This window comes from Tursiops truncatus, chromosome 4 (assembly GCF_011762595.2).
Source record: "Tursiops truncatus isolate mTurTru1 chromosome 4, mTurTru1.mat.Y, whole genome shotgun sequence".
Lineage (NCBI taxonomy): Eukaryota > Metazoa > Chordata > Mammalia > Artiodactyla > Delphinidae > Tursiops > Tursiops truncatus.
In genome coordinates this window covers 62,466,638-62,488,764 of record NC_047037.1, presented here as the reverse complement: position 1 = coordinate 62,488,764, position 22,127 = coordinate 62,466,638, and the positions used below count along the sequence as shown (strand labels likewise).

General features: G+C 40.8%; 1 protein-coding gene and 1 long non-coding RNA gene across 6 annotated transcripts in view; both read left to right on the top strand.

The window, feature by feature from the left end:
- Positions 1-22,127, top strand: part of IGF2BP2 (insulin like growth factor 2 mRNA binding protein 2) — a 159,938-nt gene that overhangs the window by 28,592 nt on the left and 109,219 nt on the right. The gene's annotated exons all lie outside the window — the stretch shown is intronic.
- Positions 1-22,127, top strand: part of LOC141278564 (uncharacterized) — a 48,717-nt gene that overhangs the window by 11,005 nt on the left and 15,585 nt on the right. The window contains exon 2 of the long non-coding RNA XR_012331418.1: positions 3,007-3,139. This is a non-coding gene — a long non-coding RNA (uncharacterized lncRNA). The remainder of the gene's footprint in view (positions 1-3,006; positions 3,140-22,127) is intronic.

Sequence of the window (22,127 nt, the reverse complement as noted above, 5' to 3'; positions counted from 1 at the left end):
GATATGACTTGGACTTAAGCTTCCCCTTCCCATTCCACTCACTAGTCATTCAGTTAGACTTTACAAATCAATATAAGAAATAGAAAGAATACTACTTGATATCACTAGTTGATATTACTAGTGTGTCGCCTTTGTGTGTCCCTCCTTTCTGCCCTGGCCCCATATTTTTTCCTAAGGCTGATATGGTAAATGACACGTAATTGGTGTTCCATGGGTGAATGGATGGATAGATGAAAGAGCTTGCAGTTTTTAGAGAATCATTGTTTATGACTTTGGTGACATCTATGCTAAATGTATACAATGCAGTCTTCTTTTACTTTTGGTATTGGGGAGAAAAGCAGATACTCAATTGCAAAATTAGCTAGATATTCTGTATATCTGGTGTTTTGGGGGGTGTCATAGTTTGATGGTATCTGAAAGCAATAAAGTGAGGATTGCTTTTTATCAGGATTTGTTATAATTTGATGAGTGATTTGTCTATGTGATCATGCGTTCAAACAGAGGGCAATAATAGTAATGACTTTAGTAGGTGGAATTCAGTATGAGAAAGTACACCTGGGTGTGATGAGGTTCAAAATTAAAGGTGCAGCCACTCCCATCTCCAGACACGTGAATGATCCATATCATATATCAATATATGTATAGAGGAATATCACACCCTCCCCTATCTTTCCTTCTCATATTTTCCCATTCTAGAAGAACCCCCATTGTCAAACCTGCCCTTTATTCTTTCTCTTTCCCGGCACCTCTGCCTGAGCAGTGCTCTAGTGGGAGAAGAGAAGAGGAATTAGGAATGTGGAGGCTTGTTCCTGGAACTATAGCATCCCTGTTAAAACATATTTTTCTGTAGAAACAATGTTAGGGATTAGGTTGTATGATACTGTAAGCTTTTAGTGGCTTGCATTGTAATGGCTAGTTAGGATACTTAAGTGCATTTAAAAATCTCATTAGTTTCCCATGGTAGTCTCTCCCTTCCCACCTTGACAGTCCTACTGAAGGTGAACCTACTGCTAGACTGATAGGTCCTATGAAAGTTGGGTCTCTAGGTGATATCAGCTCACTCTGATGTGCACTGGCTCAGTCATATTTATCTGTGTGTCAGCAGCTGCTACTCCAGTGCCTGGCACATAGGACATGCCCCCCAGGACTTGATGAATTAGGTTGAATTTAAGAGAGAAACTTTTACCTTCTCTATTTTCATCCTTGTCAGTTTCTCAAGAACTTTCTCTTTTTTAAAAAATTTATTTATTTTAATTTATTTATTTTTGGCTGCGTTGGGTCTTCATTGCTGCACGCGGGCTTTCTCTAGTTGCAGTGAGCTGGGGCTACTCTCTGTTGTGGTGCGCGGGCTTCCCGTTGCGGTGGCTTCTCTTGTTGCAGAGCACGGACTCTAGGCATGCGGGCTCAGTAGTTGTGGCTCGCGGGCTCTAGAGCGCAAGCTCAGTAGTTGTGGTGCACGGGCTTAGTTGCCCCGTGGCATGTGGGATCTTCCTGGGCCAGGGCTCGAACCTGTGTCTCCTGCATTGGCAGGCGGATTCTTAACCACTGTGCCACCAAGGGAAGCCCTCAAGAACTTTCTTAGTTGAGCTCTTTATTACTGCTGGAATTCGGATTTATTTATTGATCCCTTTATTTACTTACTCACCAAACATTTGTTGATCACCTACTATGTGCCAGGTGCTACCAGGCACTTAAAGCATAGCAGTGGACCAGTGCAATTCCATGGCCTGTTCTCTTGGAGCTTATAATCTGACCATTGTCAGGAGGGCATTCACTGGGTCTGGGGTGGGATGGTTTTCTGTTAACTGCTGCTATTTTAGAAATGCATATACTGACTTTGAAATACCCTATGTGTCTGGACGTAAAATCTCTTTTCTTACCTTGAATATCAGTGATGAAGAGGTGACTTTTACAGTTATTCAAGTGTCCTTAAAAATAAACTAATGAAAAACAAGATGTGGGCAGTTTGCTTTTACACAGTCTTTGATTAGAGAGTAATTCTTATTTACCTCCTTTTAAAATGAAGTCTTAAAATAGTAATCTGAAGTATTAAGAAAACCTTTCCCAAATATTATGCTAATAAACTATTAATTTCTGAGTTTTCTATTCAGGCACACTTTTCCTTGTGCCCAGGACTAATTTAGTTGCATATTGTTTCTATTCATAGCTCCCCAGTCTTAGGTAAATCTGAGAGTATTTACTGGTGAATAGTTTCATATGGGGGAAAAAAAACCCAAAATCATGAAAAGGAAAGGTAAGAAAATGACAATACAACAAAATCATCAAAATAAAGGGTGATTGGGCTGGTGGCTGGGTTGGAAGAAAATGAAAAATTTTCTTGATATTCTCTTTGTGGTGCAAGATTTCTTTCCATAGATTATATAATTTACATGAGCTATTTGAAGGGATTACGTTCTTAACAGTTCCTTTAAAGCTCTTTATTATGTATAGCCCGAAGCCTTTCTTCGCACTTGTTTCTTGATGCTCTGTAAAGGGGCTTTCAAGATAAAAATAATTCTATTTAAGGATTTTGGGGTTATTCATTTCTGTCTAAAAACAAAAATGCTTAAACAGTACATTATGTCAGATCTGCCTGTTTAAGAGATTTGAGCACACCTGGTAGCAAAGAGGTTTAACCTAGTTTCTAAGATGAAAACTCGAGATGGAGGAAGGATGAGGAACAGTCCAGGGTGAGTTGCAGAGCTGGTTACCTTTAGCCTACTTTCTCTGGGATGACGCACTTTATCCTTCCAGGTCAGGCAGACTCCTCGGCCCATGCATTAAGAGTCCTGGTTGCAGGTAACAGAAACTCACTTCATCCAGCTTAAGCAAAAGGGGGCTACTGTTTTGCCTACTTAACCACACTGCAGGATAAGCTGGATGAAGTGGATTTTAAGGACGTTGAGAACCAGGGACTTGAGCACAGCTGAGTATCTCTGGCTCCTCCATGCTTTCTCTCCACCTTTTGTCTCTTTTAGTGCTGGCTTCATTTTTCTCTTACTGCAGGTGGGCTGCCTCTACATGGAAGGTAGTACCATGGATCTGGGAGGAAACAGGATCCCTTTCCCCCAGGGAAGAATTCTGATTGGCCTGGCCTAGGTCACATGCCCAGGACAGTTCATACAGCCAAGGGGATGAGGTAGGCTTGTGTCACTTGTCCAGGGAGGTCACACAGACATTGCCTTGAAAGAATTGTTATAAACAGACAGCCACAGCAATTTTTTGCTTTTTTAATCCATATGGGATCCCGTTCCAACAACTGGTTAAGATTCTTTCCCTAATTCATGGAACATGTTTTAAAGTCTTTCTTCTGTTCTTTTTATCCAGTTCTGGACTTTATGCCCAACTGAACTTTAGGTTCCTCTTTCATTTTATTCTGCGTTTTCACAAGAACACAGGCTAGCACCCTGTGCTGTAGTGTGTTCTTGAGAATTATGGTTGACTGACTGAATACCACTGGAATATGTATACTGAGGCATAAAATCATAAAACTTGAGCAGTGAAAGAGGTCCTTGATCCCATCTGCCTTCAGTTGTTTCACATATATCATGGGGTCTCCTAAACACAAAGGACTCAGAGGTAAAGAAGGGTGAGCATTTCTTCGATTTTCTAAATATGGGCCCTGTTTTAGGAACTGAGGATGGTGGGGTGAAACAGAGAGAAGGAAAGTCCCCTCATGGACCTTACATTTACAATCTAAGGGAAAATCTTGACAGGCTAACTAGGATGCCAAATGTCTTTGAGTTTTGGATAAAATCATACCAGTTTAGAGCTTATCTTTTAAGAATGGACTGACGCATGAATGGATCTGAAGCTCTGATTGTCAGATATGTGTTTTGGGATAACTGTTTAAGAAGCAAAACAAATTATTAGTAAATGATGTTTGTTCAGCAGATAAAATCTTTTGAAATACAGCATTTGTTGGAGAAAATAAATAAAAGGAGTACTTGATGGTGCGAGTGACTAAGAGCTTAGTCTTTTAAACTGACAGCCTAGGCTTTAGACCTCAGCATTCCAATTGCCAGCTTAGTAACTTGGGCAAGTGGTCAGAGCTCTTTTAGCCTCACATTCTTTAGCTATAAAATGAAGATATCTACTTTATATGAGTTTGGGGTGAGTATTAAATGAAAGTTAAACAGTTAACTTTTATAAAAATCACAATTTTTTTATTGTAAAGTATACACAATATAAAATTTACTTTTGTAACCATTTTTAAGTGTACAGTTCAGTGGTATTAAATACATTCATTCATATTATCATGCGACTATCACCACCATCCATCTTCAGAACTCTTTTCATCTTGCAGAACTGAAACTGTATACCCATTAAACAATAATTCTGCATTTCCCTCTCCTAGCCCCTGGCAGCCACCATACTACAAACAGTTACTTTTTTATAAATGGTAGGATCTCAAAAAATGTTAGCTGTTATCCCTCTAGATCAGGAGTCAGCAAACTTCAGCCACAGGCCAAATTTGGCCAGTAGCCTGTTTTGGTAGGGTCCTTGAACTAAGAAAGGTTTTTATATTTCTAAAGGGTTGTAAAAACAAAACAAACAAAAACAAAATAAAGAAAAATATACCACAGAGACAGTATGTAGCCCACAAAAGCTAAAATACATATTTACTATCTGGTCCTTTACAGAACAAGTTTTCTGACCCCTGTTTTAGATCCCATATGCATTTTTTAAAAATTAATTAATTAATTAATTTTTGGCCGCATTGGGTCTTCATTGCTGCGTGCGTGCTTTCTCTAGTTGCGGTGAGCGGGGGCTACTCTTTGTTAACTTCTCATTGCGGTGGCTTCTCTTGTCGCGGAGCACGGGCTCTAGGCGCGCGAGCTTCAGTAGTTGTGTCATGTGGGCTCAGCAGTTGTGGCTCGCGGGCTTAGTTGCTCCTCGGCATGTGGGATCTTCCCAGACCAGGGCTCGAACCCGTGTCCCCTACATTGGCAGGCGGATTCTCAACCACTGCACTACCAGGGAAGTCCCCCATGTGCATTTTTTAAAATCATGGGGTCCTTTAAGAGTTTGATTTAAAAATGTGTGTGTGTGTGTGTGTGTGTGTGTACGTGTGGGTACACGTACCCTTCCACATATATATCTTATGTGGGTATATGAACATCTGTCCTAGATCATGAATTCTGAATGGGGCCATGTTGCCCTTAACGGGGTGAAATTGGTTCGTGGGGGATGAAAAATCTTAGATACTATATAATTTGCAGCCTTCCAAAGGGCCACAAGGTATAAACAGATATATAGTGTTATCTCTGGCATTAACATTTCTTGGGGAGGGGAAGCGGGGGAAGAGCGATTAGAGCAAATGTCTACATAATTAGGCTCATTAGGGGAACAATAATGAAAAAAGGTTTGAGAAAGTGCCCAAGACTAAATTCTGGAAGACAGGGTGTGTGTCTTATTAGCCTCTGAATATTCCAGCGTTTAGCACAGGATCTAGAACATTTTCTTCAATCCGTTAAATTTGTTACAGCATAGTTGAATGAATGAAACCTCTGATCTAGTTCAGTGACCCATTCAGTCCAGAAATTGCTTTCCCAGCAAACTCTACAGCACTGGAAATTTAAAAAAAAAAAAAAAAAGCTTTTTTTTTTTTTTTTTTTTTTGCGGTACGCGGGCCTCTCACTGTTGTGGCCTCTCCCGTTGCAGAGCACAGGCTCCGGACGCGCAGGCTCAGCGGCCATGGCTCACGGGCCCAGCCGCTCCGCGGCACATGGGATCTTCCCGGACCGGGGCACGAACCCGCGTCCCCTGCATCGGCAGTTGGACTCTCAATCACTGTGCCACCAGGGAAGCCCAAAAAATTCTTTTTAACCTTTAAGAAGTTTGTCAAATGATTAATCTCTGTAATAGCAGACAGATGCTTCTTATTAGACTAGAATTCTTATTATTTTTTCTTATGTTTGTTATTGACCCAAAGTGAGTGTAGGTGTTGAAGTGTAAAGACCTCTCACCCTACATGTCCATGCAAGGCTCCTCATGGTCAAGTCAGCTCTAAATTGGAAAGAAAGCACAAGTGTATCACTATTTTACCTGAAAAATAAAGTTGGATTTAGAATATATAAACTTTGAAAGCAGCCGCTGAAGTGTCAAAGACTTGGGTCATCCTGATCTCACCTCCCAGGGAAGGACTGTGTCTTATGTATCCCTGTATCCCCAGTGCCTAGCATGTGATGGGGTGGTTAATGAATGTGTTTCTGTGCTGGCTGTACTGGTGCTATTTCTGCACATGCTTCATTGTACCCCAGAGTTCCTTCTATTAGCAGTTTTCTTTGCCCCAACTTTTTCTCACTTACAGACTCATTCCTGTAGATACAGTTCCCCCTATCTCACTTTGGTCCCAAGTACCAGTTGGTCTTTCTACCACTGTTGCAGGGTTTGATGATGATAAATAACGAGGGGCTATTCAGACAGCATTCAGTGTGCAGGGACAGTCTTCATGGCCTAAGCAGTGCTGATGGAGTCGTGCCCAGCCCTGTGGTTGACTTAGAGCATGGTGTGGTGGAGGATAATGAAAGAGGCAGTGCCAAGGATTCTTGCCTCCTGCTGGGGTGGGAGCTGGAAATGGTGTCTGGGGAGAGGGACCTTCCATTCCAGCCTAGGCTCTGAGGGAACAGCATAGAGATCCAGCAGGCCAGTGTTGCTTAGATATCTCTACCACCATTTTCCAGGGGAATCAGGAGATAGCCACCAAAGTCACCTCAGTGAACACAAAACTTGTCTCCTCTTGTACTTTCTTTAACATTTCTGTTTCTGGCAATCTGACCCCACTATATATATGTTTGCTTTAGTATAAACATATCAAAAATATTTTAAAACTTTACATGGAATTGACATTCCACAAGAATGAACTACGTTCATCCTGTACCCTGAGCCCACCACTGTGATTTGCTGGGAAGACTTACATCACAGAGAGAGAAGCATAGTTGAGCTATTGGCTGGGAACAGACAGGCATTAGCTGCTTTGGCCAGTCAGATCTTGGAAACTGAGATATTTTCACATAAAGTGATGTAAACCAAGAACCAGGTGCAGAAACCACTCTTAGGTGGTTAGAGTGACAAAGTGACAGCCCTGGTTTATGTCCCTGAGTTTGTAATCAGCTGATGGCTCGGACGCTCTGAGATCCTTTGTCCTGCCCTCAAGGATGAGAACTCCATTTGCTGACTGTGGCAATCTCAGTGGCCCTGGGGCTTCCCACCACTGTAAGCCCTTCACCTCTGCGGGGCTCCCTGCAGTCCTGGAGAGGCCTACCACGTTCTCCCTGCTGAGGGCTGGGGTGGAATTATGCCTTTCGTGGCTGTTTCAGGGCAGAAGCATCAGTCTATTTTCAGTAAGAATCCAAATGCTCAGAACCTATATATGTGAAGGACATACTTTTATTGCTCTTCATGGAGCAAGAGGGTCGACTCTTGGTGTATATCTCAGGTGTCTCAAATCTGAATCAAATGTATGGTAACCTTTAACTTGGTCATTATAGTTTCACCATGACATTTTAGTGGAATTAAACTTGAACTAAAAATTATGTAATTAATTACAGCTTCTAACTGAGTCCAGTCTGCAACTTGATAACACAAGGCCCACAGCTGACAGGTGGTTAATCCCTACTGCATAACTTCTTCATATGTGTTCCTTAAGATAGGATTTAAAATAATAATCACAACAACAAGACTTTTGGTAAAAATCTTAGGTGGGTGCTATTTGGTGACCAAGCGAGAAAGCCAGTGACTGCCACCTTCCAGCCCTCAGCCTGGGGTCCTGGTCGACCTTCCTGGAGGCTCCCCTCTACTGAATTCCTGCAACCCATGAGTCTTGTACTTTGACTTATTCTAGTCACTGTGTGGACACAGTCAGTCATGTAGCTATTTTCAGACAAGACCAGTGTAGCTGTGCCCATTGATTTACATTCTGAGCTTCTGGTGATGGAATAAAATTACTAGGAATAACCATTTTTTGATGACCACCTTGTAAGTGCTCTGGTGGAGTAGAAAGCCCTTTTCAAGGGTTTTTCCTCAAAATTAGTGGGTGGTAACTATATAAATGAATGTGACCTTTAAAAATATGGCACATTAGAGGAAGACATGATCAAAAGATTAATTCCGGGCTTCCCTGGTGGCGCAGTGGTTGAGAGTCCGCCTGCCGATGCAGGGGACGCGGGTTCGTGCCCCGGTCCGGGAAGATCCCACGTGCCGCGGAGCGGCTGGGCCCGTGAGCCATGGCCGCTGAGCCTGCGCGTCCGGAGCCTGTGCTCTGCAACGGGAGAGGCCACAACAGTGAGAGGCCCGCGTACCCCCCCCCCAAAAAAAAAAAGATTAATTCCAAGCAGAGATGTGATGGTCAGTAAAACCCATTTCAAGACTTATGCAGACGTATGGTGCCACTGGCGTAGTTGAGTGTCAAGGTAGTAGAGAGAAGGGGTAGTCAAACAGACCAGTGTAGGAAATTAGTTGTGATCCCAAGCAGGTTTTAAATGTCTTCAACTGATTTTTAACTCATCTAGAAGAAAGAGGGGAGCACTAATAATTCTCTACGTAATTAAAAAGTTCCTGGCATGTGAAGTTCCTGGCACACAGACGGTGTATGTATGTATGTATGTATGTATGTATTTATTTATGGCTGAGTTCGGTCTTTGTTGCTGTGCGCAGGCTTTCTCTAATTGCCGTGAGCGGGGGCTATTCTTCGTTGTGGTGCGCGGGCTTCTCATTGCGGTGGCTTCTCTTGTTGCAGAGCACGGGCTCCAGGCATGCGGGCTTCAGTATTTGTGGCACACGTGGCGCACACGCTTAGTTGCTCCACTGCATGTGGGATCTTCCCGGACCAAGGCTCGAACTTGTGTCCCCTGCATTTGGCAGGCGAATTCTTAACCACTGCGCCACCAGGGAAGCCCTAGAGGGTGTTTTTAAAAGTCCTCTCTGCTGGGGCAATCTCTTCCACTCTTCCCTCCCCAAAAGAAGAAGGAAGGACATGTCTTACTCTATTGAGTCAGGGTTTAAATTTAGCAAGTTCCCAGAATCGGTACATACATGTTTTAAATGGTTATGAGAAATATGCCTACTATTTGAAATGAGCTGTACTTGATTCATACTTTTTAACAATTTGTAAATTATGCCTGATATTTAAAAAAAAAATAGATTCTTTTTTTTTTTAGGCACCTAATTCATTTCTTAGTCATACTGTGAGCCCCCAGGACCTAATCCCACGAATGCGGCTCTGGTTAGAGCTCTCCATAGACCCTTTAATGCTTCAAACCCACTAACCTCATTTTGCACATTTCCCCAAAATAAGCACACACATACAATTTATGACCCAACTTTTGGGAACAATATTAAGACAAACAAAAAAAAATTCTTAGAAAGCTGTGAGATACTTAAAATAGTTTGATTTTTAAATGGTTTAGGAGCTTTTCCCGTAAGACTTTGTGCTCACTGCTATAAATAGAGGCAGGCATGTGTGTCCAGAGTAGCTCCTCTCTAGCCACAGTGCTTAAGAGGATCAAGAAGTCAGTTGTATTATCTTGATATCTAAGGTCCATTGTGAGCCTTTAACCTTGTTAACTTCAAACTTAAAAAAAAAAAATTTTAACTTCACAAAGCCTATTAGTCAGATTGAGACTATTTCCCATGAAAAGCTTCCAGGTATGTGGTCACTTTCCTTTATTAAGGATAGACAACTAGATTCTCACTTTCCCCCCTGCTCCTTAGCACTATTTATATTGTCTCTAGGATTTTTCTAATGCACTATGGTAATTGTTAGAGCTGGGAGATGGGTACATAGTATCTCTCTACTTTTTTTTTTTTAACATCTTTATTGGAGTATAATTGCTTTACAATGGTGTGTTAGTTTCTGCTTTATAACAAAGTGAATCAGCTATACATATACATATGTTCCCATATCTCTTCCCTCTTGCGTCTCCCTCCCTCCCACCCTCCCTGTCCCACCCCTCCAGGCAGTCACAAAGCCCCGAGCTAATCTCCCTGTGCTATGCGGCTGCTTCCCACTAGCTATCTACCTTACGTTTGGTAGTGTATATATGTCCATGCCACTCTCTCACTTTGTCACAGCTTACCCTTCCCCCTCCCCATATCCTCAAGTCCATTCTCTAGTAGGTCTGTGTCTTTATTCCTGTCTTACCCCTAGGTTCTTCATGACATTTTTTTTTTCTTAAATTCCATATATATGTGTTAGCATACGGTATTTGTCTTTCTCTTTCTGACTTACTTCACTCTGTATGACAGATTCTAGGTCTATCCACCTCCTTACAGATAGCTCAATTTCGTTTCTTTTTATGGCTGAGTAATATTCCATTGTATATATGTGCCACATCTTTATCCATTCATCCGATGATGGACACTTAGGTTGTTTCCATCTCCGGGCTATTGTAAATAGAGCTGCAATGAACATTTTGGTACATGACTCTTTTTGAATTATGGTTTTCTCAGGGTATATGCCCAGTAGTGGGATTGCTGGGTCATATGGTAGTTCTATTTGTAATTTTTAAAGTAACCTCCATACTGTTCTCCACAGTGGCTGTATCAATTTACATTCCCACCAAGAGGGTTCCCTTTTCTCCACACCCTCTCCAGCATTTATTGTTTCTAGATTTTTTGATGATGGCCATTCTGACTGGTGTGAGATGATATCTCATTGTAGTTTTGATTTGCATTTCTCTAATGATTAATGATGTTGAGCATTCTTTCATGTGTTTGTTGGCAGTCTGTATATCTTCTTTGGAGAAATGTCTATTTAGGTCTTCTGCCCATTTTTGGATTGGGTTGTTTGTATCTGTCTACTTTTATACTATTTTTTTCCCCATGTAAATTAGAACAGACGGTTTTTTAAACTCAGTACTAGAATCCATCCTTTTTCTACTTTATGATGAGGATAAGATGGTAGTACTTTTTCAGTCTTATCTCCTTGGGCATGTCAAGGCAAGGTGTTGGAAAAGAAACTCTAAATAAATAATTAGATATAAGATCCCAAATTGTACATATTATTTGAATTCTGTTATTTCTCATGAGAGTTTCCAATCTGAAGCTATGTCAAAAACTGCCTGGAAGTGTAAGTAAGTATCATATTTAAGTATGGTGGCATGATAAATGTGGTATAATTGAAAGGACAGAGGACTTGGAATCATAGAGTGGGGGCCAGGTTCTGGCTTTGCCACTTAGCTAGAGGGTCCTTGGGCACATAGCCCAACCTTTCTGAGTCTATTTCTTCAGCTATAAAATCAGGACAGTACGTGCTCTGCCTACTTCTTAGGGATTTTTTAAAGCTATTATTATCTATAGGCTTGTAAGTTATTCATTTAGGTAGTGTGCATCATCATCTGTTGAACTAGGAACCTGGAATATGCAGCAATAGAAACAATCACATATATAACTTGTTCTCAAATAGATAATGGACAAATGAAGGAAATACAAAAATACGCAGAAAAATGAACATACCACTTTTGTTTGTTTAATTTTTTAATTTAATTTAATTTATATACAGCAGGTTCTTATTAGGCACCAATTTTATACACATCAATGTATACAGAACATACCACTTTTGAAGATATTTTTAAATAGTGCAAAATATACCCACTACCAGCTGTATGCATGTATTGAGGAAAATAGAGAAAATGGTCCATGCAAACAAAACTCATTTCTAAAAATCTGCAGTTTGTCAAAGATCTTTAGACTTTCTAATCCTTCTTTCTGTACCCTTACCCTGACCATATTTTCTCTATGTAAACTCATTTGGTGTGAGAAATCACGTAGCCACTTATAAAATATTTGTTCCACGAGTGATATATGAATGCATTCTCCTTTTAATAAATAAGCAAATAGGTAAAACATTATAATCGCCTTTTAACTCACCACCCCTAATCTCAGACCCCTTCATCTCTTTGCAAATGTAGGCACCGTTTCCTTTTTGATATCTGTCCTTCCAGACATTTTCTCTTCCTTTACACATGCATATGTATATCCAGAGAAAATACATAATGAAACTTTTGTTTTAAACAAATGTTGTTATACTAAGTGGAACATTCTGGAACTTGCTTTTTTCACTCAGCAACATGTCCGGGAGAATTTTCCATGATCTGGTTCATACATTTTAACCTCTGCTGACTGTTCTGTACTGGCTTGTTTCACCATTCACCTATTGATGGGCAGGTGGTTGTTTCCAATTCCCCAAAAGATGCTGTGATAGACATCTTTGTAATATCCTATTTAAGTACGTGGGTGAATATTTCTCTAGCATAGGTACTGAGAAGTGGAATTACTAGGTCATAAATTATATACCTTTAAATTTGAGTAGCTAATGGCCAGTTGCCCTCCCAAGTGAAATGGACACTTTTTCACACTTCAGTTTCTTGCCCAGCTCCTCTGAAGTCACTTAGTTAAGAAAAATTTCGCAGAAGACAATTATGGTGATCTAGAGTAGACGAGTGCTTCTTAAACCATAAGGTACAGACTACCTGGGGATTTTGTTAAAATGCAAATTATGACTCAGTAAATTTGAAATGGGGCCTGAGATTTTGCATTTCTAACAAACTCCCAGATGATACTGATGCTGCTTATTAGGGACCACACTTTGTGTAGCAAGGATCTAGAGAGCAGATCTCGCTCTAGCTTGTTTCCACATATTGCCTGGAAGTTGTTGTTTGTAATGGGTGTGTGTGTCCATGCATTAATGCATGGACATGAGTGTGTTTCTGGAGGAAGCTGTATTTTGCTATAAGAATGTGGATTCTAGTCCCAGATGGCTTGACTTTTATAAATTTATTTATTTATTTATTTAAGGCCGCGTTGGGTCTTCGTTGCTGTGCGCGGGCTTTTTTTTTTTAGTTGTGGCGATGGGGGCTACTCTTCTTTTTTTATAAATTTATTTATTTATTTTTGGCTGTGTTGGGTCCTTGTTGCTGCACGCGGACTTTCTCTAGTTGCGGCGAGGGGGGGCTACTCTTCATTGTGGTACGCAGGCTTCTCATTGCAGTGGCTTCTCTTGTTGCGGAGCACCGGCTCTAGGCGTGCGGGCTTAGTAGTTGTGGCTCGCGAGCTCTAGAGCACAGGCTCAGTAGTTGTGGTGCACGGGCTTAGTTGCTCCACAGCATGTGGAGTCTTCCTGGATCAGGGCTCGAACCCACATCCCCTGCATTGGCAGGCAGATTCTTGACCACTTTGCCACCAGGGAAGCCCGGGGGCTGCACTTTGTTGTGGTGCGCGGGCTTCTCATTGCGGCACCTTCTCTTGTTGTGGAGCATGGGCTCTAGGCACGCGGGCTTCAGTAGTTGTGGCGCCCAGGCTCAGCAGTTGTGGCACGTGGGCTTAGTTGCTCCGTGGCATTTGGGATCTTCCTGGACCAGGGCTCAAACCCAGTCCCCTGCATTGACAGGCAGATTCTCAACCACTGCGCCACCAGGAAAGCCCTGGCTTCACTTTTAAAGTTAAATCCTGTGGCAAAATGTTGACGGTTGTAGAAACTGAGTAGTGGTGCATACAGATTTGTTGTACTATTCTTTCTACTTCTGTGAAGAGGATTTTGTAGAAATGCTCACAATACAGATTCTGAAATAAAGCAAAAGAAAGATTCTTTGAAATTTGAGTTGCTTCTAAAGATTTTCAGCTTGGTACATGCTGCTACGCCTTTCCTAGATTTCCTCTGGTGGATCATTTGGAAGTATTTATTTTAATCAGTGGTGTATTTTGACTCATGTGAGTTTTAATTTTACTATATCAAAGTATTTTTAGAAGTTTAAAAATAACTCTGAAAAGAGTTTTGTTCCATATCTGCCTACCTTAGCAGCTGCAGTCAAACCCCCTCGGCCTTTCCCATTCAGAGAGGATCCCACAAATTATGATAGAGATCATGCTCATTGCATGATGGTGTGTCTGATAGCATGATAGCATTGGAGGCACTTTAGAGTAGCCCCGGCGTCAGAATGCCCATGTTGATTCATTGGTGGTTACTTGGAACACTGTTGAGCAGGATTTTGAGGTCTTTTCAGGATTCAGCAGAAAAAAGATCTGTGATTAACTAGCGATGTCTGTCAAGGTGTGCTGGATTGGAGAATGATAGCTCAAATGCTGTGTATTGGTTGACCCTGGCTCAGTGAAAGCACCTGTTTTATAGTTGAGAAAATGAATTTAAATGATCTGCCTTGGGTTTGCAATTAGCAGAAGAGCTAATACTATAATACCTAGGTATCCTGATTCCTAGTCTAGTTCCCTTTCTATCACTCCACCCTGATAATGGGAATCTAACTATGCAGAAGAGTATTTGCATGTTGAAACAGCTTGGTAGAGTAAGAGCCATTTGCCTTTTAACTGGGCAGTCTTGGGCAAATCAGGTAACCCTGAGGAAGGGTACAGTTTCTTTTTATGGAGGTAACTATTTCTTTTCTTACTTTGGCCACTAGGAAGCTCAGAGCCAAACTTGCAACTTTACTGTAAAAACTCTGTAGTCCCCTTTGGCCTGCATAATTGTATCCTAATCCCATTTTCTCCCCCAACCTCCCTCTGTATGATCTTCTAATACCATATTTTCTTCATATTTCTTCTAATACCATATTTGTTTCATTTTTATTTCACTGTTTTATCGTATGTCTTTACCATAGATGCCTCAAATATTTGTGAAACAGATGGTATATAAATAAAGAACATTGGAATGTTTGAAAAAGTTGTTATTGACATGACTAATGAGGAAGAAAATAGTGCGGCAGTTCTGAGAAAATGTTGGTGATGTGTTGTAGCACTTGATTGGATCATTTTTGAAGGTCTGGATTGCACCTTTTGAGTCTGTATCTGCTCTTTCTCTCTCCCTGGTCCTCTCATCTCCCTGACCCATCCATCTTGGTCTCCTCCACCTCTGTCTCTTTCTGTGTGGCTTTGGCGGCACCCTGAGCAGTGATGGCTCATCTCTACGTCCAACCTCCTCACCCAGTTTCATAGATACACACCTGTGTTTCTGACTTCCTTCTTACCACATGGCACCACCTGAAGGTCCCACAAGTACCTTAACTCAACATCTTCAAAACTAAGCTCAGCATAATCTCCCCAAAACCCTCTCTGCCTCGATCCCAGTTGCACTACCATCCTGTTACTCCAATCAATAACCTTGTGCTGGCTCATTTTTTACTCTTTTCACTCTCAAGTTCTCTACATCTAATCAGTAACTAAGACCAGTCACTTTAGCTGCTAAATATTTGGGGAGTTTATTCTCTCTGCTCCATCCTTTCTGTAAGATGCTTTGAGGTTTTTAATCTATCCTTGCTCACTTTGGGGGTCTTATTACTGTAGTAATTACCACTCAGTCTCCTTCCCCTTTTGTTTCACCCATTCCAACCGATCCTTTGTCCTAAAGTTAAGGATCTACATTTATCTTGAGTCTAAGGTTCAAGTCACTGAAGCCTTTCGTACACTTGTCTTTGCTAAGCTTATTAGTCTTATGTTTTGCCATTGCCCAGAATGACCTTCCCTGTCCTCTTCCTTTGGTGCCCTCCAGTCTGCTTTTTAAGGCTTGGCTCCTTCTCCCTTTCTTGGACCTCTCCAGGCTTCTTGCTTCTGTGCAGATCCTGTACAGATCTCTGTTACAACCACTCTGTGATATATTGTTGCATTTGATTGGATGCTGTTTGAAGGGCTGGATTGCACCTTTTGATTCTGTATCTCCAGCGTTTAGCACCATATACATGGCACACGTGATAAGTTCTCATTAAAATGTTTGCTGAATGAAGGCCTTGCGTTCTTGGAATTCTTTTAGAAGACAAAGCTAGTGATAGTAATCACATCAACAGCTGTTGCTGCCATCATTTACGTGAGCTCTTACGTGCCAGGTACTGTTCTGAATGCTTTACATGTTTATCTTGTGTAACATCTGCATAATACTATGCAGTCAGTACTGTTATTATCCTTATTTTATAAATGAAGAAACTGAGGCACAGAGCTTAAGTAACTTGCTAGAGTTTACTGATAAGTGGTGGAGCCAAGACTTAAACCCAGGTTCTCTCTTCATCATCACATATACTGCCCGTGAGACTTACTTGTTTATCTGTGGGAAGGCAGAGCTTTGCCCGGTAGTTATTTCTTGAAGTCACTTCTACTTTCTTAGTCTGTAATTTTACATAAGTGAGGGAAAACAAGAGGACATTTGAAACCTGGTGAATGTCAGTGATATCATGTAAGCTCCATATCACAGGCTCCCTGCTTCCCTCCCTTCTGCTCTGAACCCTCCACACTCTCCCAGCTGTGAGAACTAGAATAAAGATGCTGCCACAGTTCTTTACTCTTCTAGAAAACACACATTCTGGAGCTCCTCCGGAAAACTTTGTTTAGCACTGTATTAAGGAGTGGTAGAGAGTGGCAGGCAGCTCTCACCCCAGCCCATCAAAAGAGATTTGTTTCTCCCCTTAATCAGCAAAGTCAGGACTTCCTGGAGGGGAGGGCCAGAGTGAGAAGAGTTCTGAGCTGGTGAATGAGAGCTGAAAAAGTGTTTGGCTTTGTCAGATCACTTACACGAATGTGTTCAACACATTAAAAGTGTGACACAAGGACTTTTAGGGCACTTGTTTTTAGAGTACTCAGACCACAAGAAAGTAAGCTTAAGCTAATGAGTTCCATAATATGAAAGAAAAAAAAGTTTAAGTATTTAAGCCTAAGGAGTTACATTGAGGAATTAAAACAAGAAAGAGAAGTTGGCATGAGAAGATGAGGTGATAAAACGAATTGTAAGAAACCATAGGGATAAGGCCAGTTGCTCATTTATCTACTTGTGATGATATTTCTTTCTACCTTATAAATAAGCTTCTTCTTGGTTTTCCCTAACTTGGTTTTTATGTTGGGAATTTAAATTTATTTAATGTCTTTTTTTGTTGTTGTTTTTATAAACTAAGTGATTTTAGACATAAACACTGAATCTTACTGCCATATATTTGGGGAAATGTTCTACTTTAAAAAAATCATCTGTGTCTTGATTATGTCTCCATTTAAATGTATAATCTGGACTTGAATTTTATGTAGGAATATTGATATTTATTTAGCATTTCTGCTTTAAAATCACTTAGAAGTCTAATAGATCATTTTATCTTAGCCAGAAACTCAAGCTCTATAGTCTAAGTGTTATAGTAGTGATTGTTCTCCTTTAAGAATATAGAGAATAGGACTGATCTATTTTACTAATCACCACACAGAGCAGTTAAATGGCTCAGTTACAAGAGCTGGAACAGTATCTAGGAGGTATAAAGATTTGGCCAGCTGTCTTTTTGCAGTTTTTATGCTACGCTGGTCTTTGCTTTTTAATTTCTGTAAGGGGATTTGGAGGTGTATGACATTGTTTGGCCTCCTGGGTAGCAATCACGTGTTTTGCCTCTCTTGGGAACGTGATTGGTCCGTAATGGAGTCATCAGGCCTCCCTGAGCGCCTCTTTATTCCCTTGCTGACATCATTTAAATCCTAGAGCTGGTGAACCAGGAACAAGGTCTTCTGCCCATTCATTAATAGACGGCCCGGCCAGTGACGTTATTGAGAGCAGACATTTGGAAGGATAAAAGAGAAGGGAAGAAAGAGAAATAAGGGGATTATCCCATTATGAAGATAGTAATGCAGTGCACTCTATACAACAGATATAGTACTGAAGTGCTTATGTATAAAAGGAAGATGAGACTTCAGTGACAGAAGCAGGGGGAATAGATATTTGGGAAAGGATGAATTTGGAAACCTTTCAGATACTGTGTGGAAGTATGGTAAAGACCAAACTCTGCAGGACTGAGTCTTCTCTCTTAAGCAAATAGAGTGTGTACACCGAATAAAACTTAGAATGGGGAAAACTAAGAAAGGCTCACAATATGCATTATTCAGCAAACATTTTGAGTATCTCCTATGGGCTAAGCTTTATTTTAGGCACTTAGGATATAATAAACACAAAAATCTCTGCCCTCGTAAAACAAACAATTCAATGTAGGGAAGCAGAAAATAAATACATGAAATGTGTGATTTAGAACCATTTGGTTCCAAGTAATAGAAGCAGAATCAAACTAGCTTAAGCAGAAGGAATTGCTCTGAGGATGTTTCTGATTGGCTCTGTTTGGGATGGAAGTCGACTCCTAATCAGTCGGATATGGTCACAGAGACAGGGTTCCAGGGTATAAACATGGCTTCCAAGAGCCCACCCCTGGGATGAAGAAGCAGTTCCTGAGGGTGTAGGGTGCAGTATGAGCTGCTGAGAGTCTCAAAAACTATTATAGGCTATTATGTGTCTATTATAGGTTCTCTACCTTTTCAGTTCCATTGTTTTCTTTAATTACCAAGAAGGAGTTTTACAATGCAAATAAGGTCATAAAATTTGAAATGTACCATCTTAAAAACTCCAAATATAAGACTACTTCAAACTGTAAGTAAGTAGAAGGAAAAATGAGAGCACAGGAAGAAGAGAAAAAGGTTGACTAACTGATTGAGATTATTGAGAAGAAACTTTAGCCAGAACCTTGGTTATCCAGAAGAGTTTTTGGAAAGTGGAAAGTTTGCCTCAAGGGAATGTTTTAGCAATTTTGGGTAGCAGTCTTTCTAAAATGGATTTCTCACTTTCCTGCTTCTTGGGCAGAGTATAAGGAATGTATTTTAATTGTAATATAGTGGTTAACTAAGGCTCTTTTCCAGTTGTGGAGGCCTATTTGTCCCTATTCTAAATGGCTCAGACTTCTTAGCTTTTTAATTTCTGTGACTGTGTCTTGGACTTTGAAAACGTTTCTACAATGTCATCTGTTATCAGTCTCTGTCTCCTGCTTGGTGACTACCTATAGGAGCTCCCCTCCTCTCACAATTTATATTCGCTGCTAATTAAGCCATCTCCCACTTGGATGTGACAGGTACTGTGGGAAACAGTAGACCTCAGGGTGAGTCTTGAGTCTGCTAACTTGCCAGGTTATACAAACAAGCCACTCAGCTTCTCAGAATCTTCTCTTCTTAATCTCTAACCTTGGAATAAATGGGACTTTCTCTACAGGGATATAACTAAAGGAGCAAATGAAATACTTGCGAAAATACTTTGCAATACATAAAATATTCTGTAAATGTAAACCACGACTACTGCTCACACCAGCATGATGGTCTCTGTTCCCTGGTTTTGCCTGTCTTACCACATCCCGCTTTCCCTGAGAGAACTAGAGAGTTTCCTGTAAATTACCAGATATGTCCCTGGGGTTGGCTGGCCCTACTTGACCGGTCCTGACTCCTAACTCTGTGGTTGTACTCCTGAAGAACAAAGATACAGGCTTCTTTTTCTGATATCAATTATATACCCACCACCACATCCCTTCCTTTGAGACATAGATTCTCTTGGCATTTGAGCCTAAGCCGGAAACAGTCTCCCTGTTGTACTTACTGAAGGACGTGGAGAAAGGGGTCATTTTCCTTCTGGGGGTAGCTGGACCTTAGGCAGTTTGTGTAGACCTCTAGTCCACAGGGGCTGAATTTGGAAAGAAAAATGTAGTGGCTGCCACTATAGGTGTTGGCACTTTGTTAGAGATAAAATATGGAAAGATGGTTCATTCATCCTCTGTTTGCGGATTTTGCCTAATAGGCAGTAAGCATGGCAGAGACATAGCACTCTTGGTTCGTGTGGTTTTGTGACTGAGACAACATCATTCCTAATCTTTTGAGGCCATGGTTTCTCTATCTGTAAAATGGACTTGAGAGCAAATCAGGGAATGACCTTAAAACTGAATATACCTTTGTTTGGTCATGGCATTCACCAATTAGGAGTTACTGGTTCTTAGAAATGTTTGCTGTCTCCTCATGACTTTTTTTTTGTGGATTTGACCTTTTAAAGATGTTTATTGATCTGTCAAAAGCCTCAAAGTGAAAGTGATGCTCCACCACTAGGGGGCATTGCTGCCTTAGTCACATGATCTCAACCTACAAATTGCTGAATTTGAGGCTCCCTTCAATCCTCCACTTAAAATTTCTAGTACTGTATTTCTTTATATATGCTAAATATATACAATAATACAAAATACAATTAATAACTATATTTAAGTAATATTAAATAATTTTTTGAAGTATTTAAATTAACTTAAAAAATAAATATTTAACATACAGTTCTTCATCATCATTTTCTTGATCTTTACCAAGTTAACCTGTATCCTGGAGTAAAAAAATCTGTCCCAGCCGCATGGCACAGGGAGATCAGCTCGGTGCTTTGTGACTACCTAAAGGGGTGGGATAGGGAGGATGGGAGGGAGACGCAAGAGGGAGGGGATATGGGGATATATGTATATGTATAGCTGATTCACTTTGTTATAAAGCAGAAACTAACACAACACTGTAAAGTAATTATACTCCAATAAAGATGTTAAAAAAAAAAACTGGGCTTCCCTGGTGGTGCAGTGGTTGAGAGTCCGCCTGCCGATGCAGGGAACACGGGTTCGTGCCTCGGTCCAGGAGGATCCCACGTGCCGCGGAGCGGCTGGGCCCGTGGGCCGTGGCCGCTGAGCCTGCGCGTCCGGAGCCTGTGCTCCGCGGTGGGAGAGGCCACAACAGTGAGAGGCCCGCATACTAAAAAAAAAAAAAAAAAAAAAAAAAAACTGTCCCAGAGGTTTGTGGTTTGTCATCAACCTTAAGGTTAGCTCAGCATCATAGCACCTCTTAACAACATATCAGTGTCACCCAGGTTTCTTCTCCCTCCTTCATTTATGGAGACGCTGTGCATCTGGCCTAGGATGTTTTAATTAACAATAGAGATATTCTTGGGAAAGTTTTAAACTTTCAACTTCTTCCTTTTTTTTTTTTTTCAACTTCTTCCTTTTTTTGCAGAAGGTTGAGAGCTAAATAAATGTTTATATAGTGTCATAATGCCACTAAGAATATAAGAGCACTTTTGTCTCTTTTCCCTTAGTTATAAGGAGCAAGTCCTTTTTCTGTCACCTGAGTAGAAAGATGAAGCAGCCCCTCTTTGTGTTTTCCTCAAATCAGAGCATATTGTTTCTCTTTTTCATAAAGTATCAGAGGCATACATAAGAACTGAGGATCTGACAGTCGTCCAAATTTCAGATTATTTTTTTAGGATAAATTCCTAGAAGTGGAATTACTGAGTCAAAGAGTATAAATATTGGGACCTTTGCTAGTTATTGTAAAATGGCTCTCAAAAAACGTTGTATAATATATACCACCCCCCAGCAGTATATGAAAGTATTTTTTCACTGTAACACACTCCAGAATTGGATTGCTCATTTCAACAGTCTTATTTTTTTAATATTTTAGAACTATGAAAATTTTTTTTTCTAGATAGAGGATATCATTTAACCAGTATTTCCCAACACTTATTACTATCCAGGTGACGTATTATATTTAAAAATGATTCAGTGGTCCAGTAAATTTTCAAATGTTGCATACTTGTCCCTTTCTTGGAGATTTATGAAGCATACATGTGTATTAAGGCTCTGATGAGTCCTGCAGTAAAGAAATCTGCTTAACTTGGTATTTTCCAATTTTATTTATTTAATTACAGAATCCTTTTCTAAGAGTTACATTTGGTAATATCTCATGGAAACAGGATTGTACTTTGGAAGATGGTGATGGTGATGAAGATGGAAGTTGTTGCAGAAGTTTTTAGGACTCACTATAGTGTTATAAGGATTTCTTCTGACTTAAGTTGTTTTGGTTCGTGATCCTAGTTCTGGAAAATAGAACCCACAGGAGCTTGATTAAGCTTGAAAGAATGTACTGAGGTGTGTAAATAGACACAGAACTGTTGGGCAAGTTGAAGAAACAGACTCCAGGTTGAGCTTCCAGGAATTCCACTGAACTGGTCTGCCAAGGGGGCTGCTGCCTCTGCCACCATCAGTATGCTTCTGTCAGAGCTGCCTCTGCCAAGAGGGGAAACCTCTGAGTCCACGTTCATGCGTCTCCCCTAGCAGGAAGTGGTGCTAGGAAGTGTAGTGTTTGGGATCCTATTTTAGGAAGGAAGGATTTTACACTAGGGTGAACTCTCAAATACGGAGAGAATGTTTAAAAGACTTTGGTTAGCCACAGTTGGTTGACATCCAAGAGAACACAGTTGTATAATGTGAGCACCTCTGGACATGGGTCAGAAAATTGGAGTCTAGTCCTGGCCTAGCCACTTAGCAGCAACATGACCT